At 36.1% G+C, this 12,668-nt stretch overlaps 1 protein-coding gene across 3 annotated transcripts in view; it reads left to right on the plus strand.

Annotated features, from left to right (window-relative positions):
- The window catches only part of chrm3a (cholinergic receptor, muscarinic 3a), a 109,315-nt gene that overhangs the window by 14,365 nt on the left and 82,282 nt on the right, over window positions 1–12,668 (plus strand). Inside the window, exon 1 of one of the 3 annotated variants that reach the window (XM_067454637.1) lies at window positions 10,513–10,532. The exons of the other annotated variants lie outside the window; for them this stretch is intronic. The gene's annotated coding sequence lies outside the window, so the exon portion shown is untranslated. Of the gene's footprint in view, window positions 1–10,512; window positions 10,533–12,668 lie in introns of those variants that run through there. 3 annotated transcript variants of the gene reach the window in all.

Genomic DNA, 12,668 nt, shown 5'->3' on the forward strand with positions numbered 1-12,668 from the left:
CACAGTACCATATCCCCATGCATTTTTTCTTATCGTATTTTGATATCTCATATGTATGATCTCTTATCTTGCTGTTTTTGTTCCTAATTTTTACATTATTTAAAATATTGTTTGGGTATATAATCATAGCAATATTAGAAATAGCATTAACAATTAATAGATTAGATACAATTTAATAAAGTGTTGAGCTAGCTAACAATAACTTTGTTCTGTTTTAACCTCACTCTAAACTAAATGATTTTAGAATATTTATTTTACTACAAATTGTCAACATAAATAAGCTGAAATACTGTGGATAATTAAAACTAATTCTTACTGTCCACTCTTTCTGAATTGGGTAAGCACCCTTGTGTTCTCATTTCGGAGGTGTTCTGAGTAAATGATTAAACTGATTCGTTCAGTTTAGTGTTGGACAGGTCAGTTGTTTTAACCAGTCGTTAAAATGATTTGGTTCAAATGAGTCATATTGTTGTGAATCGGACATTAGCAGACTCGTGTTTGAATCCTGGCTGTTAGAATATCGCAGAAGATTTGCCACACAGAAAACGCTTCATAACTGGATATGTTTCCCGTTTATTTAAAGTATGATTTATGTCAGCTGTTTAGGTCAGAGAAGATCAGAATTTTTTGAGCGCAATTCACACCCAGCGATAATTCAAGGGGAAAAAAAATGTCAGAATGTGCAACATTCACCATGGATTCGGCCTTCCGAATTTTTGATTTTGATTAATATGTAAAATATGAAAGATAAAGAGCTAAGAAGGTGATTATTTTGAATTCAGAGTGAGAGCTCGTGTGGGGTGGAGTTCTCTGCTCTTTACATGCCCTCTGCTGTGGTCTTGACCGGTCACGAGATAAAATCCCGAGTCATCTTCGTCCGAGACAGAGCATGAACAAGTAAAAATGCGGTCGATTCCGAGACTTTAAAAAGGTCTTGAGACCAAGACCGATCTTGAGTACTACAACACTTTTAATTACCCACCCGTAAGACTTTTGTTCATCTTTGGAACACAAATATATATTTATTTTTTTATGAAATCCGAGAGCTCTCTGTCCCCTACATAGACAGCTATATAATTAACTCCTTGTTAAATAGTCCATGTGACTTAATTTTACCTTAATTTTGCGAAGCGACAAGATTCCATTTTGTGTGGCAGCCAATGCTATTCATGAGAGCACCACGATGCATGTGCGGGAGCTGCACTGTATTTACAAAATAACCAGCGGATAGGAGACTGGCACAGGCCAGAACGAAATTGCTGAATTAAGTCATTATTTTTGTTTGTTTTTGCACACAAAGAGTATTGTCGTTCTTAAATGTAAGGTTGAACCATATCATTTTTTTTTCTTTTTTTTTAATTCTTTTTTTCCCTAGTTTATAACAAACCAAGACGACACACATCATGTATGTGAAGAAGCACTAGTGTACTTCTAGTGTATTTCATCACATTTCTGCTGGATATAAGAAGGCATCTGCTTTAATAGTTGTCAATCAAAGTCAAAACATGTCTGCACCAGATGATATGACTCCAACCACCCCCCCAGCCCCCCCCCCCCCCCCCCCCCCCCACACACACACACACACACACAATTTATATTACCATTTTTATATCCAAAATTTATTCTCTGCCTGACACACTTTTCTTATCTATGTATTTGTTTCTTTTGTTTTGTCTCTTTGTTTTAATTTATCTCTCTTCTCCAATGTTCCCTCTGTGATCAGATGCTTGCTTAATTAGTTTGAGGGTCCTGCTGTCTTAACTCGATCCAGAGTCAACACAACTTTTTTTTTTCTCCGAGACCTCACAGAGCAGCATGTTCTCAAGTGTGTCAGTGGGGAACATGGTGGTTCACAAAGATTCACTCTCTCCATATAAAGGAGTATTCAGAGCAATCTTGCAGTATAAAGGAGTGAACTTGATATTATATTACAAAACTTCTGCAACTTTGTGATTTTTACACAGATGAATGCATCAGCAGAAGGCATTTACATGTCAATGAAAACTATTGGCTGATAAGAAACATGCCACTCACCCAGTGAGGTAATGTGAAGAAAGCAGCACTATTATTACGGTTCTGCACATTATCATTTCAGTTCGATCTTAACCACTTATTTGGTGCGTTTCAGCACACGTGTTGTGACCCTGCCACAATTTAATGCAAATTTTGTTAAAAAAAAATCCCACAAAACTGTTTTTCAAGGATGGGGGAGATAAAAACTATATTTAACAGAACATAAAACCCACACGCTGATGTGTGGGTACCAGAGAATAGTGATGTTGCCCATTTTGTGTGTGACAGCTAGTGAATAAAGAGCCAGAGAGAATGTGGAAAAATGTCTTAGAAAAACTAAATAATGGCTGTTTTTGTCAACTTTATTAGAATTTTATGATACAATTTTGCTCTATCCTGACCAGAATGAGAGGCACTTCTCTAAAATCTTAAGTTTAAGTTTCTCTAAAATCTTTTAAGATTTAAAATACACAATCAAATCTGTAAAATTTGACTCCTATTCCTACTATCCGCAAGTCATAAACTATCTGTGATCAACAGAGCAACATTTTTTTTAATTTCAAAAAGCATCATTTGATCTTTTAAACCAAAAATATCCGAACAGCATGAAGAGCAGAATTTTCTCTTCATATTTGCGGTGGAGGTTTTTGAAACAACATTCACATTAAACATTACACACTAATGCAGGTAAGCTGTCACAAGATCATGATGACATGACATTTATATTGTGAGAAAACTGTCGTCGAAGTTATAATTCACTTAGCTCTGCATAGTTGCTGTGCAATTGCTTCATACACATAAATATACATGAACAAACCTTTTTTGTGCAATGTTGCATGATTATGGATTATTACATGCTGTGAGAAAATCCTGTGTCCGTTCACTTGTTGAGTGATTTGTTTGTTTAGTAAAAGCTTTAACAAAGGTCACTAAATAATTATCTTTTGATGATTTATCTGTTTTATTAGCCTTATATCCTCTTCTAAACATCTAAATATGCAGATTAAAGGCCTTACTTTATCAAATGTTTGCTAGTTTTGGGATATCAGCCTGATATGATATACAAAGTACAGTTATCTTTGTAAAAGTAGGACACTATAAGGTTCTGGGACCGAAATTAGTTGTGCGTCAGTATTTTGTTGCATTTATTTTTCTTTACATGCTTGTGTATTTAACTAATATGGCAAAATAAGCTTGAAATTAAATGTTTAAAGGGTCAAAAAGGAAAAAAATGCTAATTTACTCCTCTTTATATGCATTTTATTATTTATTTTTTTATTTTTACATTTTTACATTTTTTGTTCCCGTACACAGTAATAGTTTTAGGTTTCAAAAAGGTCCCAAAACACCAGTAACTTTTTTTGTTGTTGTGAAAAAAAATTGTTATTATTGAAAATCTGGACATCCTCTTTAATGATAAACACAGTAGTGATGTTAATCAGATCAGTTATTATTAATCAGATTGTTTCAATGAATGCATTGATCCAGTTCAAAAACTGATCTGAATGATTCATTCAAGGATTAGACGCATCCAGTCCGATTCAATGAACCGGACACAGCAGTTAACAGCTCACTGAAGGGGAAGATTATCAGTCAATGGTGACTTGCATTTTGGTCTGTTTCTCACACAGTTATCATATGACATCAGAAGACATATGGCTCAACAAGTCATATGGACTACCTTTATGATTCTTTAATGGTGCTTTGATATACTTTTTGAAGCTTGATTTTAGAGCTTCATTGATAGTATTTCAGATGTTTTATTTTGTTTGAATAAGCTATCTGTTTAAACGTGAACTCCTAGTGTGAAAATATGTGACAAAGTTTCCTGTCATGTAGATTCTGACCACAGCAATGAATTTTTTTATTATAGCTGGTTTAGTTCATATGTTGAGGCACATACTTATACATACACACACACACACACACACACACACACACACACACACACACACACACACACACACACACACACACACACACACACACACACACACACACACACACACACACACACACACACACACACATGTTGGTCTATGTGGTTTACAGGGACTCTCCATAGGCGTAATGGTTTTTATACTGAACAAACCGTATTTTCTATCCCCTTACACTGCCCCTGCCCCTAAACCTACCCATCACAGGAAACATTCTGCATTTTTACTTTTTCAAAAAATCATCATTTAGTATGTTTTTAAGGCCATTTGAATTATGAGGACATTTGATATGTCCTCATAAACCACATTTATAGTGTAATACCCATGTAGTTATACAAATTTGTGACCTCATAAACCACATTTATAGAGTAATACCAGTGTAATACCCATGTAGTTATACAAATTTGTGACCTCATAAACCACATAAACAGGCTCACACACACACACACACACACACACACACACACACACACACACACACGTCGTGTTTCCATGTTTTATGGGGACTTTCCATAGGCGTAATGGATTTCATACTGTACAAACTGTACATCCTATCCCCCTACACTGCCCCTGCCCCTAAACCTGCCCATCACAGGAAACATTCTGCATTTTTACTTTCTCAAAAAAACTCCTTATGTGCGATTTATAAGATGTTTTCCTCATGGGGACCTAAAAATGTCCCCACAAGGACAAGGATTTCAGATTTTCCCATCTTTGTGGGGATATTTTGTCCCCATAACGTAGGGATTACCAGGCCACACACACACACACACACACACACACACACACACACACACACACACACACACACACACACACACACACACACACACACACACACACACACACACACACACCCTCAGAGTTTGTGGTTCAGTGAGGCATGACACACACTTTAATTAGTGTCAGAAACCGTTTACTTCTGAGAGCTTTGGCTCAAAGTTAATATAGTCTAGCAAATATCATCCTGGCAGACATTAGTAGCCTTCTCTCTTACACACTTTCATGCTCTCATGTCTGTGTATATACATTCTCCTTGCATGTTTAAAATACTAATGAACATCCAAACACCCCCCCCCCCCCCACCCCATCATAGGTCATCCCAAGACTTTGCTTTCAGTCATCATAGGAAAACACCTTATATCAAACAAATAAAGAAACATTTGCTTATCTGTCTGTCTGTCTGTCTGTCCGTCCGTCCGTCCGTCCGTCTGTCTGTCTATCTATCTATCTATCTATCTATCTATCTATCTATCTATCTATCTATCTATCTTTTGCATGTAGTTTTTCCATGCTCTGCATTAACAACCAGATATTCAAAAGTTGGGGTCAGTTAATTTAAAAACTAAATAAAATCAATCACTTTTATTCAGTATGGATGCTAATTAAATTGCTCAAAAGACAGTAAAGTATTTTATAATGTTACAGAAGATTTCTATTAAAAACTGACAAGGCAATTAAGTTTACATGACGAGTTTACATGACTTTATTAATAAACCGGGTTATTTCTTTGTAGTGACGTCAAAAATAATAATGTCTGTATCTGACTCTGAGTTTTTCAAATGTTGCGTCAGTTGTGATGTTAAATAAAGCGTGTGCCGTGTCACCGAGAGATTTACAGCTCATTATCCCTCATGCAGTTACAGAAGCAGCGTTTTGACTGAACCTCTTCTACTTCTGCTGCGTGAGAAGAGACAACACATCTTTACAATTTTCTGGCTCTTAAAAGAGTCTGCGTTTGTGTCCTTATTTCATGCAAACCGCTAGCTCGCTCTGTCTGGATGCATTTAAATCTGCTCTAAGTTTGCGTTTTTGTCACTTATCACACATGCGCACTTCAATAATCCGACAGAAAGCAGGTTAATGCGTTTACATGCAGCGTAAAATCGGGGAAAGAGGCAAAAAACTACCCATCCCGAACGGTTTATGCTTACGCCGTTTATGAACTTACTCCAATAAAAGAAAGCGGGTTACCGCGTTTACATGACCATGTTCATTGTCGGCTTATTAGGCATAATCGGCTTAAGAACGTGCATGTAAACGCAGCCATTCTTATTCCCCTTAATTTCATAGGTGTCCTCGCAAATTGACAAATGTTTATATTTCATCATATTAACAATAAACATGCTTCACAAAATTTGAAAAGATTTGAAGACTTTTTGTCTTCATTTTGAACAATAATTGTTGTACATTTTGAAACTTGACAAACCTTTTTTTGTGTGTGTGTGCTTTGAAAAAGTACATTTCTGTACACCCATTTCTGTACAACACTTGGAGTGTTTGGCATGGTAATATGACTGTTAATATGCTGCTGCTTTTGGTTATTGCTGCTACTGCAGAGTATGGAACTTGCTAGTGCCAATACATACGTAACACGCTGCTGGGAGCAAGTCATGCTGCTGCTGAATGATAGAGCTTACATGAATTACTCGTAGCAGATCTTTACAGGTGGAGCTGGGGAAGGTGAGGGCTTTTGAAAGCGTGCTGCAAATGCTAAAGCAAAGCTGGTCAAACAAGTATTTGTATAATCCGGTGTACTGTATTTTGCGTACGTGAGTTTTTGTTGTAGATGGCAATTGCTGCACGTTTAGCTAGAATGCCATACAAAACCAACCCATTGGGCCACTGAATCTGCTTAACAACAACAGTTGGGGCAACCGCCTTAGTCCTAATGGGTTGTTATCATGGCTATCAAAACCCAGTGTTCTGTATTTTGCGTACGTGAGTTTTTGTTGTAGGTGGCTATTGTAGATGGCTATAAAAAAAAAAAAAGTACTGTGCTAATTAATTGAGACTTCTTACAGGTTGTTGGCCTCGTTTGTTTCGTTACTTCTATTGCTCTCCCCTTTTTTGTAAGTCACTTTGGATAAAAGCGTCTGCTAAATGATTAAATGTAAATGTAAATGCAAGTATTTGAAAGTTGAGCATCAATCTCCTTGGCTACAGATACAGAAGGAACGAATCACTTGTGCCCTATAGAGAAAAATGCGATTAAGTTAAGGACCTATCAACTGCCATTAAGAGTTTCTTGACAGAACTTTGTATTTCTTTAAATGCAACGTTGTAATATCATTTAAAGTGTTCGGCCTCTTTGTGTTTTCATTTGGGTATCACAATACATGACTAGCAACGCTTCTGGGCAATAATATAGTAAATTTGACTGACATATTAATCAAATAGCTTGTGCCTGAACAATGATTGATTGGACGTTTGATCCAGGGATTGATTTGTTTCATGCAATTAATGCGAAACAGTAAGTGACTTAAAAAGCGCTAGCCAGCAACCCCAAGAATCATAAATCATTAGATTTCCCAGGGAATGGATGGGTGAGTTTTTCCTGAAATTTCCCCCTTCATTCCATCCTCTGGTTCCCCTCATAACCCCTGAGGTCTCACAGTATGGAGTAAACTATCTGTCCAATCCACTTAGAGTTTATTAAGGACACACACATACCCCATTGTGAGTTAACTCTAATTACTGAGCTTGATTTGTAGTGGTCAGGAGTTTACCGGTAAGGTCATTGGTAAGATGTGTAGAGATTTGAGAGGATTCGTTTAAATTAATTTAGTTTTATGGACGTTATTTAAAAGGCATGCCTTTCACAAATGGATTCAGCACTTTTCTTTATCATCAATATCTTCAATAAACCCAGCAACGGTTGACATAACGCTACAGATTTCCCCAGATCATTGATTGGGGCAAATACATGATTCATTTCTCTGAAATAACAGAAGCAAGTCTTAAAGAGTTGTTTTAGGTTCAATAGACCATGCTGTCAAGTATTTTAGAAAACAATTTTGACATCCCTCAGTTTGTAAAAATGTCACGTACAGTAATGCACTTACAAAGGAAGCCTTTAGGGCAATGATTACACTATGAAAAATGTCAAAACAGGCCTGGTGCATAGTGTGATGAAACTGCTTACTAACCTCATCAAAGTTCTGAGCTTTGTTCAGTGACTGCTTGCTTTTTTTTTATCAAGCTAATGAATTTACTTTCGGGGGCATTTAAAAAAAACTAAAAACGCTCAGAGTGCTGATTTTGCATTAGTAATGTGATGTCATCTCATCAGTGACTGCAGGTATGGCTGTAGTATTACCTCATGTCTGAATCGGATGTCGGACTCGCAAAAACTCTTATGCATGACTCGCCAATAAATGACTGATTTATGGCCTAGATGGTCAATGACAAATAGGGCTTTACGTTTTTCATATAATGGGATGTCTCTTGTCTTTCTTGCATACGATTGTCATTAACCCAAACACACTGCAGCATTCAGCGCGTAATGATTTCGGAGTGCCGGCCTTGTACTGAGAGCAGCTTGTGGGACCTGGACTGTGAGTAAGCAGACAGTGCCTGTTCCACATTTTTATGTGCCGTTTATTTAGGGCTGTCAACAGTCTGTCATTCTGACAACCACATTCAGGGGAAGGAGAATAAATTCAACGGGCGAAATGCCTGAACAGATTCAAGGTTTGGGGAAGTAACCGTGTTGCAGACACACTTTGTTCGTTGTTTGTGTAGGTGTGACAGTTCGGGTTTGTGCACAATTATAAAAATGCTATAATTTTGGACTTGTCAATGTGAGGATTTCCCTAAGACACTTGGCATTCTTGAGACGCTGAACAGCAGATGTTTTTGTTTTTTTCTGCTAGAATTAATCGGCCCATTCACTTTATAGTGGATTTCATAATAATTTTTTTAATTATATTTATTATTTAGAAAATGAATACTCATTTGTTTTTATTTGTTTCTGTCCATAGATGAAACTCATACATTACATTTTAAAATGTTTACATTAAAAAAGGTCACACATACTCCACGCCGTGTTGTGTTTTCACATATGCTGCGTTTGCAGTCCGCAACTGATCCGCTGTTGCATACCACAAACACAGCATTTATTCATTACTTTACAATCCAAACGTTCTTACTGAACGTGGCTCGTCAGAATTGCAATTCTCTTTGTCTACTCTTTCATAGATGTCAGGTTTTAACATACTACATTTAAACAACATTTTATTAAATTAATTCATTCATATTTATATAGCCATACTTCAGATTTAGCTCACATAAGTGGCAAATCATTTAAACATAGGTTATAGCCTAAAATCACAAACATTTTGAATTAGAAACGTACAATAGGCTATTCAAAAACAGCCAACTCTCGTCTTTTCTTTCGTTTTTAAAACCTTTTAAAAGAAATCCTGCAGGTCATAAAGAACTTTGTTTTCCACCTCCATGTAAGGATGAGTGCTATTCATTATAGCACTTTTTTTTTCCTTAAATTCCAGGTAAGTTGTCATTTCCTTGCTTTACCTGAGAAAGAAAAAAGCCATGTGTTGATTAGTAGTAAAAAATAGTATATTTTAAATGATGCATCTGTGTATTGAAATTACTAGATTTCCACGTCAGTACATGTTTATTTTAATGCAAACAATGTTGTGTCACTTTTAATGCAAACAATGTTCTGTCACTTTAATGCAGCAGTGCAGCACAGCAAAAAATAGACTCGGTACGGAAACGATTGCTGCAGACGCACTGCACCTGGAACGGAATGACGGACTGACGGACCGCATCCGCGCGCAGTGTGAAAGCTGTAATCCTTTAACATGGGTACGGAAAAAAATGCGCACCGTATGCACACTGCAGATGGAGTATGTGTGAAACGGGCGTTAGAGCACACAAAGTGCCCAATGTTCTGTGATAAAATGAAGGAATTTTCCACAGTAATTTTTCACAGGTCCTTTCCCCATACTTTGGATTACGCATTATATTGTGTTATAGGGTTAAAGGAAATATCTGCACTGGAAAAAATATTTAGGACTCCAATTGAAAATTTTCAAGTGACTGATCACATCTAAATTTTTCAGTTGGCTAAATTGAATTTCTGTGAATTAAATTGCATCAATTCAAAGAATTTCACTTCGGCCAAATGAAAAATTTAGATGTGATCAGTCACTAGAAAATTTTCAGTTAGAGACATTTTTTTACAGTGTGTAAACTTAACAGAAATTTTCCAAATTTCTACAGATGTAATAAACTGCATTATATTATATATATAACATGTTAATCAAATAAATCACAATTTATTGCATGTATCCATATTTGTTGATAATATCACAATAAAAGATGTAACATTTAAGCAGCAGATACACCCTTTTCACCTTTTTTGCAGTAACCCAATAAATTGACAGGCTTAGTTAAAATGAAACTCAGTTATTAATAATTATTATTAATACTTGATACAGAGCAAAATACCATTTAATGTTAATTTATTCTTAACATGAAGTTCTTATGTTATGGAAAATATGAAAATGTTTCGCTCAATTCAGAAGGCAGCTGAAAGTAGGCACACGTCGTTGTCTCTGTGTTTCCTCACGCCTCTCATAAGGAGAAATCTCTGTTTGATTTATCCTGTTTGAAACAGACAGTGACACTTATATCATCTGTCTTATTGCTATGGTCCCAGCAGGAGCAGAAATCTAAACACAGAGAGGCAGGAGACGGCTGTACACCTCTGCCTGCAGCGAGCAGCGCTGTCAGATGCAGGAAATGTTCTAGAGAAAACTTGTCTACACTCTGGTGAGCTCTGCTCTCAAGGGAATATATCAAGGGGCTTTTAGGGTAATATTCATGGAGGACTGAAAATAGGACTTTTTTTCGATAAAAACTTTTGGAAATATAGTGAAAATTCATTTAAGGGCATCATCAGCAAGTTGTAGGTGGCATGTTTATTGACTGAGGTAACCCCAGGTCGTGTGAAGCTGTTTGCATGTGCTTAGACTCATTCTCCTCAGAGTGTAGACAGCTTGCACTCTAGCTGCCAGAGCTTCAGTTCTCATCTGGCAGGCTTTACCTATTTTCCATTTCAAGAATGAAGACTCATGACCTACTAGTGTCTTCTCACTGCCCTATTAGTCAAACGCCACTCAGATCTAAACCACCTGTCCACTAACATTACCACAAACTCAGTCACAGTGGATGGGAGGTCCTGATTATTATCCAAATAGTTAGTTATTGTTAGCTAAAAATTAATTGAAAAAAAGATCAAATTAAATAAAAAATAAAAATTAGATTTACATTTTTACATGACACCATTTTCAACTAAAAACGGAAAGCTATTTATGTATTTCGGCTGTTCATTTACATGACAACTGCATTTTAGGCAAAAACACATTTTTGAAAACAGTTTGTCTCTGTGTAAACTACAAACCACACATTTCTGGGCCACAAAACCAGTCATATGGGCCTTCTTTTTTAATTTTTATTTTATACATCATCTGAAAACTAGAATTCCAGATGATGTATGCATCATCATACATCAAGACAATATTTGACCAATTTACTATTTTAATCTGAGGGTGCAAAAAAAAAATCGAAATATTGAGAAAATCACCTTTAAAGTTGTCAAAATGAAGTCCTTAGCTATGCATATTACTACTACTAATATTTGTTATATATATTTACAGTAGGAAACTAAACATTTTCATCAAACATGATCTTGACTTAATATCCTAATGATTTTTGGTGGATTTTGAGTGGTTTTATGGCCCAGGGGCACATTTGTGAAAACAGTGACATCATGTGCATGCATATTACATGTTTTACATTGCGTGGAATATTTTGTATTTGTACACACAGGAGAACTTCTCACGAAAAATCGCCTAATTTACAACATGTGCATACACACATGTATTTTGTTCTTAACCTCAATCTGATGTTAGTGAGTTCTAAGTATTCCAAAAGATCAGCACAAGGTTAGTCATTTGCATTAAACATGCCCAGACCATCTCCATAATGCTTTACACACACGCCTACCTTACAGCCTTTTGCCACTCTCGTCAAACTTGCCGCTGTTTACAGACGCACTCTCGCCTGATCCTCGGGCAATGCCAAGTGTGCGGTTCACATCAGTTCTCAGAAACACCTTTTATACAGACCCAGACTACAGATCTCTCATTAGCCAGCTGTACACAGGCATAGCTATATCTGTATTATTCAGAAAAACCTGTATATGATTGTATTATTATTTTGTTCATTTGTACTATATCATTTTATTTATGGATTTTATATACAATCAATGTAACATACTTTAATATAATTATGGTTGTGTTAGGATGAAAAATAACTTCTTAACACAATTATAAGACTTTGCAGACTACATTCTTTTTGCGTACGTGTGGTTTCAGTTGTTCCTATTTTTTTTTTTTTTGTGAACGTACAACACATTTTATTACAATATTGTTTATTACCCATTGTTTTTCTAGCAGATTGTAGTATAAGCAGATGAGTTATCCAACAGCAGGTGAGGCTTCGAACTAGTTTGAAGTGAGATTATTTATTAGTATTGTTATTTGCACAGGCAACGAGTGCTCGCATCATATTGGTAATAAGCAACTCAAATGCGTATGCATAATTTGTTTTTAGGACTGCCTAATACAGTAAATTCCTTTGCATCAGTCATTTTACCCCATGAGTCACCTTTGACAGTGCCAGCAACAACCTTTAAATTATGTTTTAAGTTTTAAATATATGTTTTAGGAAGCAGGGATCCATTTGAATGTCTTCTTTATATTTTCACCAAACTCGCCTTTCGATATAAATGCGTTATTGTAAACATTTTGTTTAAAAATTCATTGTCATTTCAGACATTAATACATTTTCTCATGCAGCAAACAATGCAAAATGCAGTTTCCTGTCAGCCACTGAAGTTTGGAT

The sequence above is a fragment of the Pseudorasbora parva genome, chromosome 10, assembly GCF_024679245.1.
Source record: "Pseudorasbora parva isolate DD20220531a chromosome 10, ASM2467924v1, whole genome shotgun sequence".
In the NCBI taxonomy this organism is placed as follows: Eukaryota; Metazoa; Chordata; class Actinopteri; order Cypriniformes; family Gobionidae; genus Pseudorasbora; species Pseudorasbora parva.